This window comes from Amblyomma maculatum, chromosome 2 (assembly GCF_055883805.1).
Source record: "Amblyomma maculatum isolate TAMU_Amacu chromosome 2, ASM5588380v1, whole genome shotgun sequence".
Classification (NCBI taxonomy): domain Eukaryota; kingdom Metazoa; phylum Arthropoda; class Arachnida; order Ixodida; family Ixodidae; genus Amblyomma; species Amblyomma maculatum.
This window is the reverse complement of record NC_139345.1, coordinates 170,626,418-170,635,430: the sequence shown is the minus strand read 5'-3', so window position 1 is coordinate 170,635,430 and position 9,013 is coordinate 170,626,418.

Sequence of the window (9,013 nt, the reverse complement as noted above, 5' to 3'; positions counted from 1 at the left end):
GATCTATGTTCGCGTTTCAAATACTTCATAATTTAGATAAGACCTCTTTCTTGGGCGCGTAGTTTTTCACCGCCCTTTCTTTTTTCCCTCGAGACACCTCCTTCAGCCGTTCTCCGCGGCTCCTCCTGAAACGATCGCTCTCTGGTGGCGACGAGTGGAACACGACTCTTGATGTGCTTCGCTCTTACATAGTAGTGGAACTCACATGTAATATGAATTTCGCTTTTTTAGCAAAGGTGCAGTGGCATCTGCATCCTTATTGCGGTTCCTGTATCTTCTTGGTGCCCCATCTGAGCATATATGTTGCATGTACCAGGAGATAGAGACCCAAGTAATATACAGTGCCTCGCGTACAAAGCTATCCATTGCTGCGGTTATATACTTTCCTGCGTTTGTCAAGGTTCATGATGAAAAATAGCGCAAGAAATACACGAAGGACGGATGGACGACACGGACAAGCGCTAACTCTTAACTGAGGTTTATTGCTGAAGTGCGCAATTGATACTGGTCACTTGAAGTTTGCCAACTTCATTTTTGTTTTATCATATCTTTAAAATAAATATGCGACTTGGCACACCAGGGTTCTAGTCATTTCGAGTACAATATATGTAGCGCCCACGGTTGTTACGTAGTAAAGTTATGCATATGAAGGGTTGTGTTAGCCCTGTCCAGAACATATTGCGACTTGTTTGCAAGCAGTCTAAAATAATGCCCTATCTTCTGAACTCTTAGAGAAATAGATCACTTACAGCGGAACAAAATATCCGACACGGCATCGAATGTCATCACAAATCCCAACTTTTGTTTGCTCGCGGGTGAAGTAAAAGCGGAATGGTTACACTATAGGAGGTTCCCTGCCAGGCTGCGTTTTACGATTGTGGCAAAGGGAAAACTTTTTCCGTTACACGTACAGGCTGTCAGTCGGTCGTTGACTTTTACGACTCCCGCAGGAGCCATCGGAGATGAGCGGGGCTGGTTGCGCTGTCCCCGCGGGAACTCAGCGCTTCTTCCATGCGCTGCCACACACGGTGCCGCTAAAGGGCACGACATGGGTCCGCTGCCGCGAGAGCGATTTCTGCGCGGGATAATAAAACGATTTTTGTCCTTTCATTCGTTACTATGATTCCCGCCAAAGAGTAGGCTCGTAAAGGTTACTTACGATATGTGGAAAAACTAACAAAGAAAAGAAAACGCTGATATTGTCCAGACCGAGGAGCGAGCGTATGGTGTCCAAGCGCCAGGCGTCCATGGTTGCTTGACTTATTTATAATTTTTTGTACGCTTCTGTACGAAGTCGTTAGCAAAGTTGATCAAGGACAGGAGGTTATGCTGTAGTGTAGTCTGTCGTCCTGCAGTATTCCTTAATTAACTCTAATGGTTTTCGATTTGAAAGAAAAGTGTATACGTGGGTTAATGAAATCGCAATTGTTTTGGCCCCTTGTCGGAGTGAATAATGGTGAGTGCAGTGTCTTCAGCTCATAAGGTGTAAAAACACTGGGCCTTCCTCCGGTGCAAATAAATTCTTTGAAAATAATGATTACTTTCGTGTGTGGAAGATTACCGATCCCGGAAAAAAATATTTTTGAAATAAGTATATGCAAAGGAATGTAGTACAATATCTATTTGCATACATACATACATGCATACACACACACTCATATATATATATATATATTAAAGGCGCTTCCACCCTCATCCTTCTTTTCATCATCAGCATATATATATATATATATATATATATATATATATACTCCCCCCTTGTACCAAGTCGTTTATTTACAGTACGGCAACTGAGAGTGCCAACAAAGGTACACCAGTTCCTGCTTCCTCTATCTCTCTTTCGCCTTTTCATGACGCCCCAAAGCACGTAACTCTTCCCTTTTCGCAGACGAAGCCCCCAGGGCATGCAATTTAAGGCAGGTGCCGATGATGGTACTTTTTTTAGCCGAGCCACTTGCACCACCTGGATCCTGCGTAGCATCGGCGACTTTCAGCAAGGCGGGGCATCAGATACTTCACGTCACTCAAGCGCTCCAGAACAACAAAGCGGCTGCTACATTGGAGAACCTGCAGCTACTGAGATAAATCACGCTTGAGATGAGCATCCACAGCAACACTAAATTACCGGCGACATAAAAAACAAGCGAGAGTTGGTGGTCGTAACGTTCCTTGGAGCGCTGTGAGCACACTATGCTTATAGTCGAGTATTGCGGTGAGCTTCTTCAGTTCGACATAGAGATGTGAAGGGCTCGTTGTGGAGGGAGAAAAAAAAGGATAGTATCCAAATGGTTGCGGGAAACACGAGCCGAAAGGAAGTAAAACGGGCTGTAGCTAGTCGTCACGTGCTGAAGAGTATTATAAGCATATGTAATCAAAGGGAGGATGTCGTCCCCGTTCTTATGACCACAATCGATGTAACATCGCCTACATAGGGGTCAGATTGTAGAGAAAAGGGGAATAACATTGAGGAGTTCACGCCTTCCTCCCTGACCGTGACATCATTCTTACTTTATTGGTTTCTTTATGGAGCATTATTACGGGCCTACTGGGGTTCTTGATAAATACTAGTATTTTTATGCATCACTCTTCACCCCCGCGTTTATAAATGCCTCTTCCTCTGCTTAGCTTTCAACGAAGTGAAATGCTTATCATAATTTTTGTCTGCAAAGTCTCTACCACCTAATTGACAAGGTTATTTGGAGCCTAATGTTATCTTTATAAGCGAGTGCCATCGTAGATCATTTGTAAACAATACACAATATGCTGATCGAACTATATATATATATATATATATATATATATATATATATATATATATATATATATATATATATATATATATATATACTACATAATTGTGACCAGCTGTGCATTCCCCTCTCCCCCTTCTCCCCGTGATCCTCGCTCTTTGTAACTGCTTTCTTTGTTTTCTTTACTTCGTCATCTGTTACCCGCGCGATATCTAATTCATCTGCCTAACGCCTCTTTCGTCCAGGTCCTGCTTATTTATTTCGAGTACCGTGCAAATACTGATTTTGGGGAACAAAGTTCTACTCTAAGAGCAGACCCACTGACTCGATGCCAGAATTGTTGATATTCAGCATGTCATTATCGTGCAGTCCAGGACCGAAGGTTTAGTTTTGTCCCTCAAAGTTAAAGTTGCTTCTGGTAATATATTACACTTATCCGCTCTTGTGATACGCCTGCGACGTCATTTGTATTCCCTATGTAGCGCTATGCATTGCTCGGACAAACTTCGTTTCCTTTGTATTCTCGGACTATGGCTGGATGTAATAAATTACCAGATTTTCTTCCCAACTCACCTCCTTAGTAAGTGCGCTGTATGTGATGCTGTATAACAACATTTTTTCATTCTTATTAAGTTTCAGTTTACTCTCACCGCTTGAGTCGTTCTTGTGTATTAGCATATCAGTGTAGAGAATTTTTCAAACACATACATCCCAAGAGTCTGCCTCTAAGTTCCTGTACGGGGCTCCTGAAAGCACTCCCGAAACAGCTAAGCTCTTGAAAAGTGAGGACGGGAAGATTTTGCGTCATCAGTGACACTGCGAACTCTGGAGATGCGCAAAGAGCAACGTTACAATATTTAGATATAAGCCCCTTCGGCTGTTTATTTTTTTACAGAAATTGTGCCTGTCTTTATTCTGATTTCTATATATTTAATTTTGTATTTGGGCTGCAGAGGTCTTCATGTTTGACCTGTTTTCTTTTTGTATTCTCAGAGAAGCAAACCTGCATTTATTATTTACCGACCCCTGAAATTAACCTACCCGAAAATAAATGAACTGGGAAGCAGGTCTTGCATGCCGGTTCTCAAATAACCATATCGCTGGTGTGCCGTACCTCTCTTTCTCGCAAAACGTTCTTGGCTGAGTTTTTTCTCGAAACACATGGTTCATATTCTTCCTGTTCCGCAGGTCCTTGAAGGTGGTACGCCGTTATGACCAAAGGCTGTCTGGTGGCCTCCACTCTGGTAAGATTATTTATCACTGGTGAATACTTTAAGATTACATCTTATTTGAAGTCCAGACGAAGAAATGGACATGAGCAGGTCATGTAGTGTAATGACTCATGAGAGGATAGCCGATGGTCCCTTAGGGTATCAAATTGGATTCCAACGGAAGGAAAGCTCTGCAGGGTGTGAAAGTCAAGTTGGCGGATGAGGTTAAGAAGTTCGCGGTGGTCAAGTGGATACAGCTAGAACAGCAACATGTTAATTGGAAACGTATGGGAGACGCCTTCGCCCTGCAGTGGGTATAGTCAGACAGATGATTGTAAGGACATTTTACAGCACCAGTTTCTTGCTTCACAGTTCTGAAGCAGGCACAATTTAACACGAAAGCATTTAAGGCCCTGTTCTCCGAAAATCCGGCATGGGCGGCCGGCTACCCGCGTTAGCGATGGGAGCGAAAAATCACAGCACGGCGCTGGCAGGCGATAACTGACACGGCCTAGTAACAACTGGACGTAGGGTTACCTGACATTAAGTTCACCATACCTGCATGTGGAGAGTGAGTATCTCAGAATAGCTTAGCAAGAACGTTCTCTGTTATACCGCGCACCTTGCTATTGGAGCGAGTTTCGTTAAAGTGGATTAAACATACACGTTTTTTATGCTTAGTACTAAAAAACGGTCTAGATATTCACTGCGTGCACAAATATGCAGCTTAAGTGCATGTGCTCTGAAACGGGTTGACAAGAGCTATAAGAAGTGAATGACTATGAAGTGAATGGATCCAGGCTAGGACAAAGGAAAGAATATGGTACAAAGTATGAAAAAAAAAGTATGAAAGAGCGCTGAACAAGGGTTGACGGGTTGCATAAGTTCCCAAGCCAAGCCAACGTTTCGACACGGGGACTTGCTTCGTCTGAGCACAGCGATCATCACTAGTGTGTGTTTAAATGCGCTTTTGCTGCCGAAGAAGAAAAACCAGGGATGGGGAGGGAGGAGGGTGCGAGAGAAAGAAGTGTGGCGAAGTGTGAAGGAATGCTTCTTCGGGTATGAATTTCTGAGTCTCGACCTAGTGATTTCTTGCTCTGAAATAGAAAATAAATAGCGGCAGCAGGAAACTCTACAATGCTGGGTTCATTATCAGTCAGCACTGAGAGCAGGTTGGATACTGGCATGCCTTTCTTGAATGGAGACATGCATACCAAAGGGTCCTGATAAGGACTACAGCTGCAGGGGCAATAATCGAAAGCTTTCGTCAAGGAGCTGAGAAGTACAAAGAAACAGAATAATTACGGATCAAGTGAACCCCACGGGCCAAGCCCAATGATCTGAAGAAAAATATCGAATGGGGAACCAAAGTAAGTAGTATAAGAAGGAAACAGTTTTGGAAAAACACGTGCAGCTTACGCTATTTCGGAGGGGAGGGAGAGGATACAGGACCTGGATACAAACTGTATAATTATCGCTACACGGGTTTGTTTTCCGGGCTTGTTATGGCGCATAAGGAATATAATTAAAAGGCAGTAATGTTCTTCGCACGATATGATGATTACTTTAACGAATGATGTTCACATAAGGCAACACTAAATCACATACACTATCTCTGTAACTCCTTCAACGTGGCACGCGAGAAAGCAACCACTTTAAACCTGAACGATGTGTTCACTATGCGACTAAAGCCAAAACTAAACACCATCCATATCTTTTATAACGAAATACTCCAATGCCCTTTGAAACGTAAACAATATTCTGCGGAAGTAGCGAGTACTCTATGCTAGCGTCTTACCAACGCGTGAAAAGCATTATTCACCGAGGCACCCAGGGTAACATGCAAACGTAACACAAACCTCCGAGACATTCTAGTACATTCTGAACACGACAACAAACGTCTAACACGAGCGTAGGTAAAAGCGTCCCATGAGGACGCGGATTAAGAAAAACGTCCCAAAGCCAAACATCTGCCATAAGAATGCTAATTAATCTGTTTCTTTACTTCTCCCCCTCCTGACGGAAAGCTTCCGATTTCTCTTCCCCTGAAGCTGTATTCTTTATCAGAACCCATTGTAATGCCTGTCTCCTTTCAAGAAAGCGTGTCAGCATCGAACCTGCTTTATGGGCTGACTCTTCACCTACCCCGCATTGTAGTTTTTCTTGCTGCTTCCTCACTTTATTTTATTTTTCCGACCACGTGATCACCAGTTCCAGGCTCATAAACGAATGTCGAAGAAGCTTTACTTCACTTCTTGCCATTTCTCTCTCCCGCCCTCTCATTCCTCATCTTCTCTGGCTTTTTTTCTTCGGGAGCAAAGGCCTACTTAAACCCCCGCCAGTGATGATCGTGGTGCACCCTCTTGTCGAAACGTTCGCTCGGCTTGGGAATACTGGCCTCAAACCATGTTCAGTGCTCTTTCTTTCATGAAGTGAAAGGCGTTGTAAAAAAGCATTGCAAAATATAGTGCGGTGCTTGTAGACAAGTAAATTCAGTTTCATCCTCCACCCACGCCACTCAATAGTTGATGTAATGGTAACAAACTGATGTATCATTGTTGTGTTTCTACATCATAGGGATCACATTCCGGGGCACAACCTTGAGCATGGATGCTTTTGAAAAAGGCTTGGAAGGTATAACGCGGCAGCTCATCTGAATTTATTCATAAACGTACGTAGTTCAGTTCAGTTCAGTTCACGCGTTCAGTCGTGTCCGACTCTTCGTGACCCTATGGACCATGTCACGCCACGCTTTCCGGTCTCTCACTATCTTCTTAACATCACATAACTGCATCTGCAGTGCCTCGAGGATGCCATCTAACCATCGCGTTCGCTGCCTACCCCTTCTCCGGCGACCCTCAACCTTTCCCAACATCAAATCTTTCTCCAGCGACTCCTCTCTTCTCATCAGATGACCAAAGTAACTGAGCTTTAACTTTAGAAATTGACCCTCCAGTGAGCAGTCAGGGTTTATGGTCGACAATATCGACTGATGTAATCTTCTGGCAGTCCAAGAAACTCTCAAGAGTCTCCGCCAGCACCACAATTCAAACGCGTCGATTCTCCGGCGGTCAGCCTTCTTCACAGTTCAACTCTCGCATCCATACATCACAACTGGAAATACCATAGCACGAGGTATACGGATATTGGTTGGCAGACTAATGTCTCTGCTCTTTACTAGGCGGTCAAGGCTAGCCAAGGCTCTCTTTCCCAGATGCAGGCGTCTCCTAATTTTATGGCTGCAGTTTCCTTCCGCGGTAATCTTGGAGCCCAAGAAGAGAAAATCTGTCGCAGCTTCCACTTCTTGTCCATTGATGCTCCAGGACTTGATAGGGCAAGACGCCATGCTCTCTGTCTTTTTAACGTTCAGTTTAAGCCCAAACTTCTCACTCTCTCCTTGTACACGCATCAGAAGTCTCTTGACTTCCACTTCACTCTCTGTCATTAAAGTGGTATCATCCGCATATCTAAGGTTGTTGATACGTTTTCCAGCAATCTTCACTCCTGCTGAAGACTCGTCCAGACCGGCCTTCCGCATGATGCACTCAGCATATAGGTTAAATAGGCAGGGCGCCTTGCAGCCTTGCCTCACTCCTTTCTCAATCGGAAACCAATCAGTAAGAGCATGCCCAGTTCTGACTGTGGCCTCTTGCCCTTCATACAGGTTCCTGAGTAGACAGATGAGGTGAATTGGAACTCCCATCTCTTAGAGAGCTTGCCACAATCTGCTGTGATCTACGCAGTCAAAGCTTTCGCATAATCAATAAAGCAGAAGTAAATGGGTTTCTGGAACTCTCTTGCTTTTTCCATGATCCAGCGAAGGTTGGCAATTTGATCTCTAGTTCCTCTGCCCTTGCGAAACCCAGCTTGCACGTCCGGAAGCTCCCGATCCACATACTGCTGCAGCCTACCTTGGAGGATTTTCAACGTCACCTTGCTAGCATGCGAAATAAGCGCGATCGTGCGGTAGTTGGAACAATCTTTGGCACTGCCTTTCTTTGGAATGGGGATGTAAACTGACCTCCTCCAATCCTGTGGCCACTGCAGGGTTGTCCAAATCTTCTGACATAATGTATGCAGAGTGTTAACAGCGTCGTGGTTGAGGTTTTGAAGCAACTCAGCTGTAATACCATCAATTCCGCTAGCTTTGTTCTTAGCAAGGCTGGCTAAGGCCCATTCAACTTCACTCTTCAGGATGCCCGGCTCGAGATCAGTAATCACAACCGTCTTATGTTGGGTTTGCACATCCGGGTCCTTCTTGCACAGTTCTTCTGTGTATTCCTGCCACCTCTTCTTTATCTCTGAGGCTTCAATGAGGTCCTTGCCTCGTTTGTCCTTTATCACGCCCAGCTTGGCACAGAAGCTTCCTTTGATATCTTTGATTGTCTTATACAGAGCTCTTGTGTTCCTTAATTGGCTGTTGTCCTCAACTGCTTGGCACTGTATGTTTAGGAAGGCATTCTTATCTCTCCTTGCTATTTTCTGAAAATCCGCATTGAGAACCTTGTATCTTTCTCTTTCCCCCATACCTTTTGCCATCCTCCTTTCCTCAGCTATTTGCAAAGCCTCTTCAGATAACCAGTTTGCTTTTTTGAATTTCTTTGGAACTACCTTAGTAGCAACTTCTTGTATTATATCACGAACATCAGTCCACATCTCTTCGGGCTCTTTGTCTTCTAGATCTAATTCTTGAAATCGATTCCTCACTTCCACAGCATATTCTAATGGAATTTGATCCAGATCATACCTGAAAGGCCTTCTAGTTTTCTGCGTTATCCTCAAGACCCGTCCATACGGAACATTGAATATGGTTCGCTTTAAGCCTAAATATTTCTATTACCACTAGAATTGAAAAGAGAAGAAGTTTGCGAAGGGTGAAAAGCACAGCAGGAATATCAGTTTTTATTTCAACTCTTTATCAATGCAGGCACCATGTAAAGGACCTCGAAATACATAATCGACTTGTAAAAGCTGAGTTACCAAAATGCATCATCAAACTTCTGAGTTGTGTGTACTTGATAGCACGCGCCGATGCGTAGCACACTATTTTCG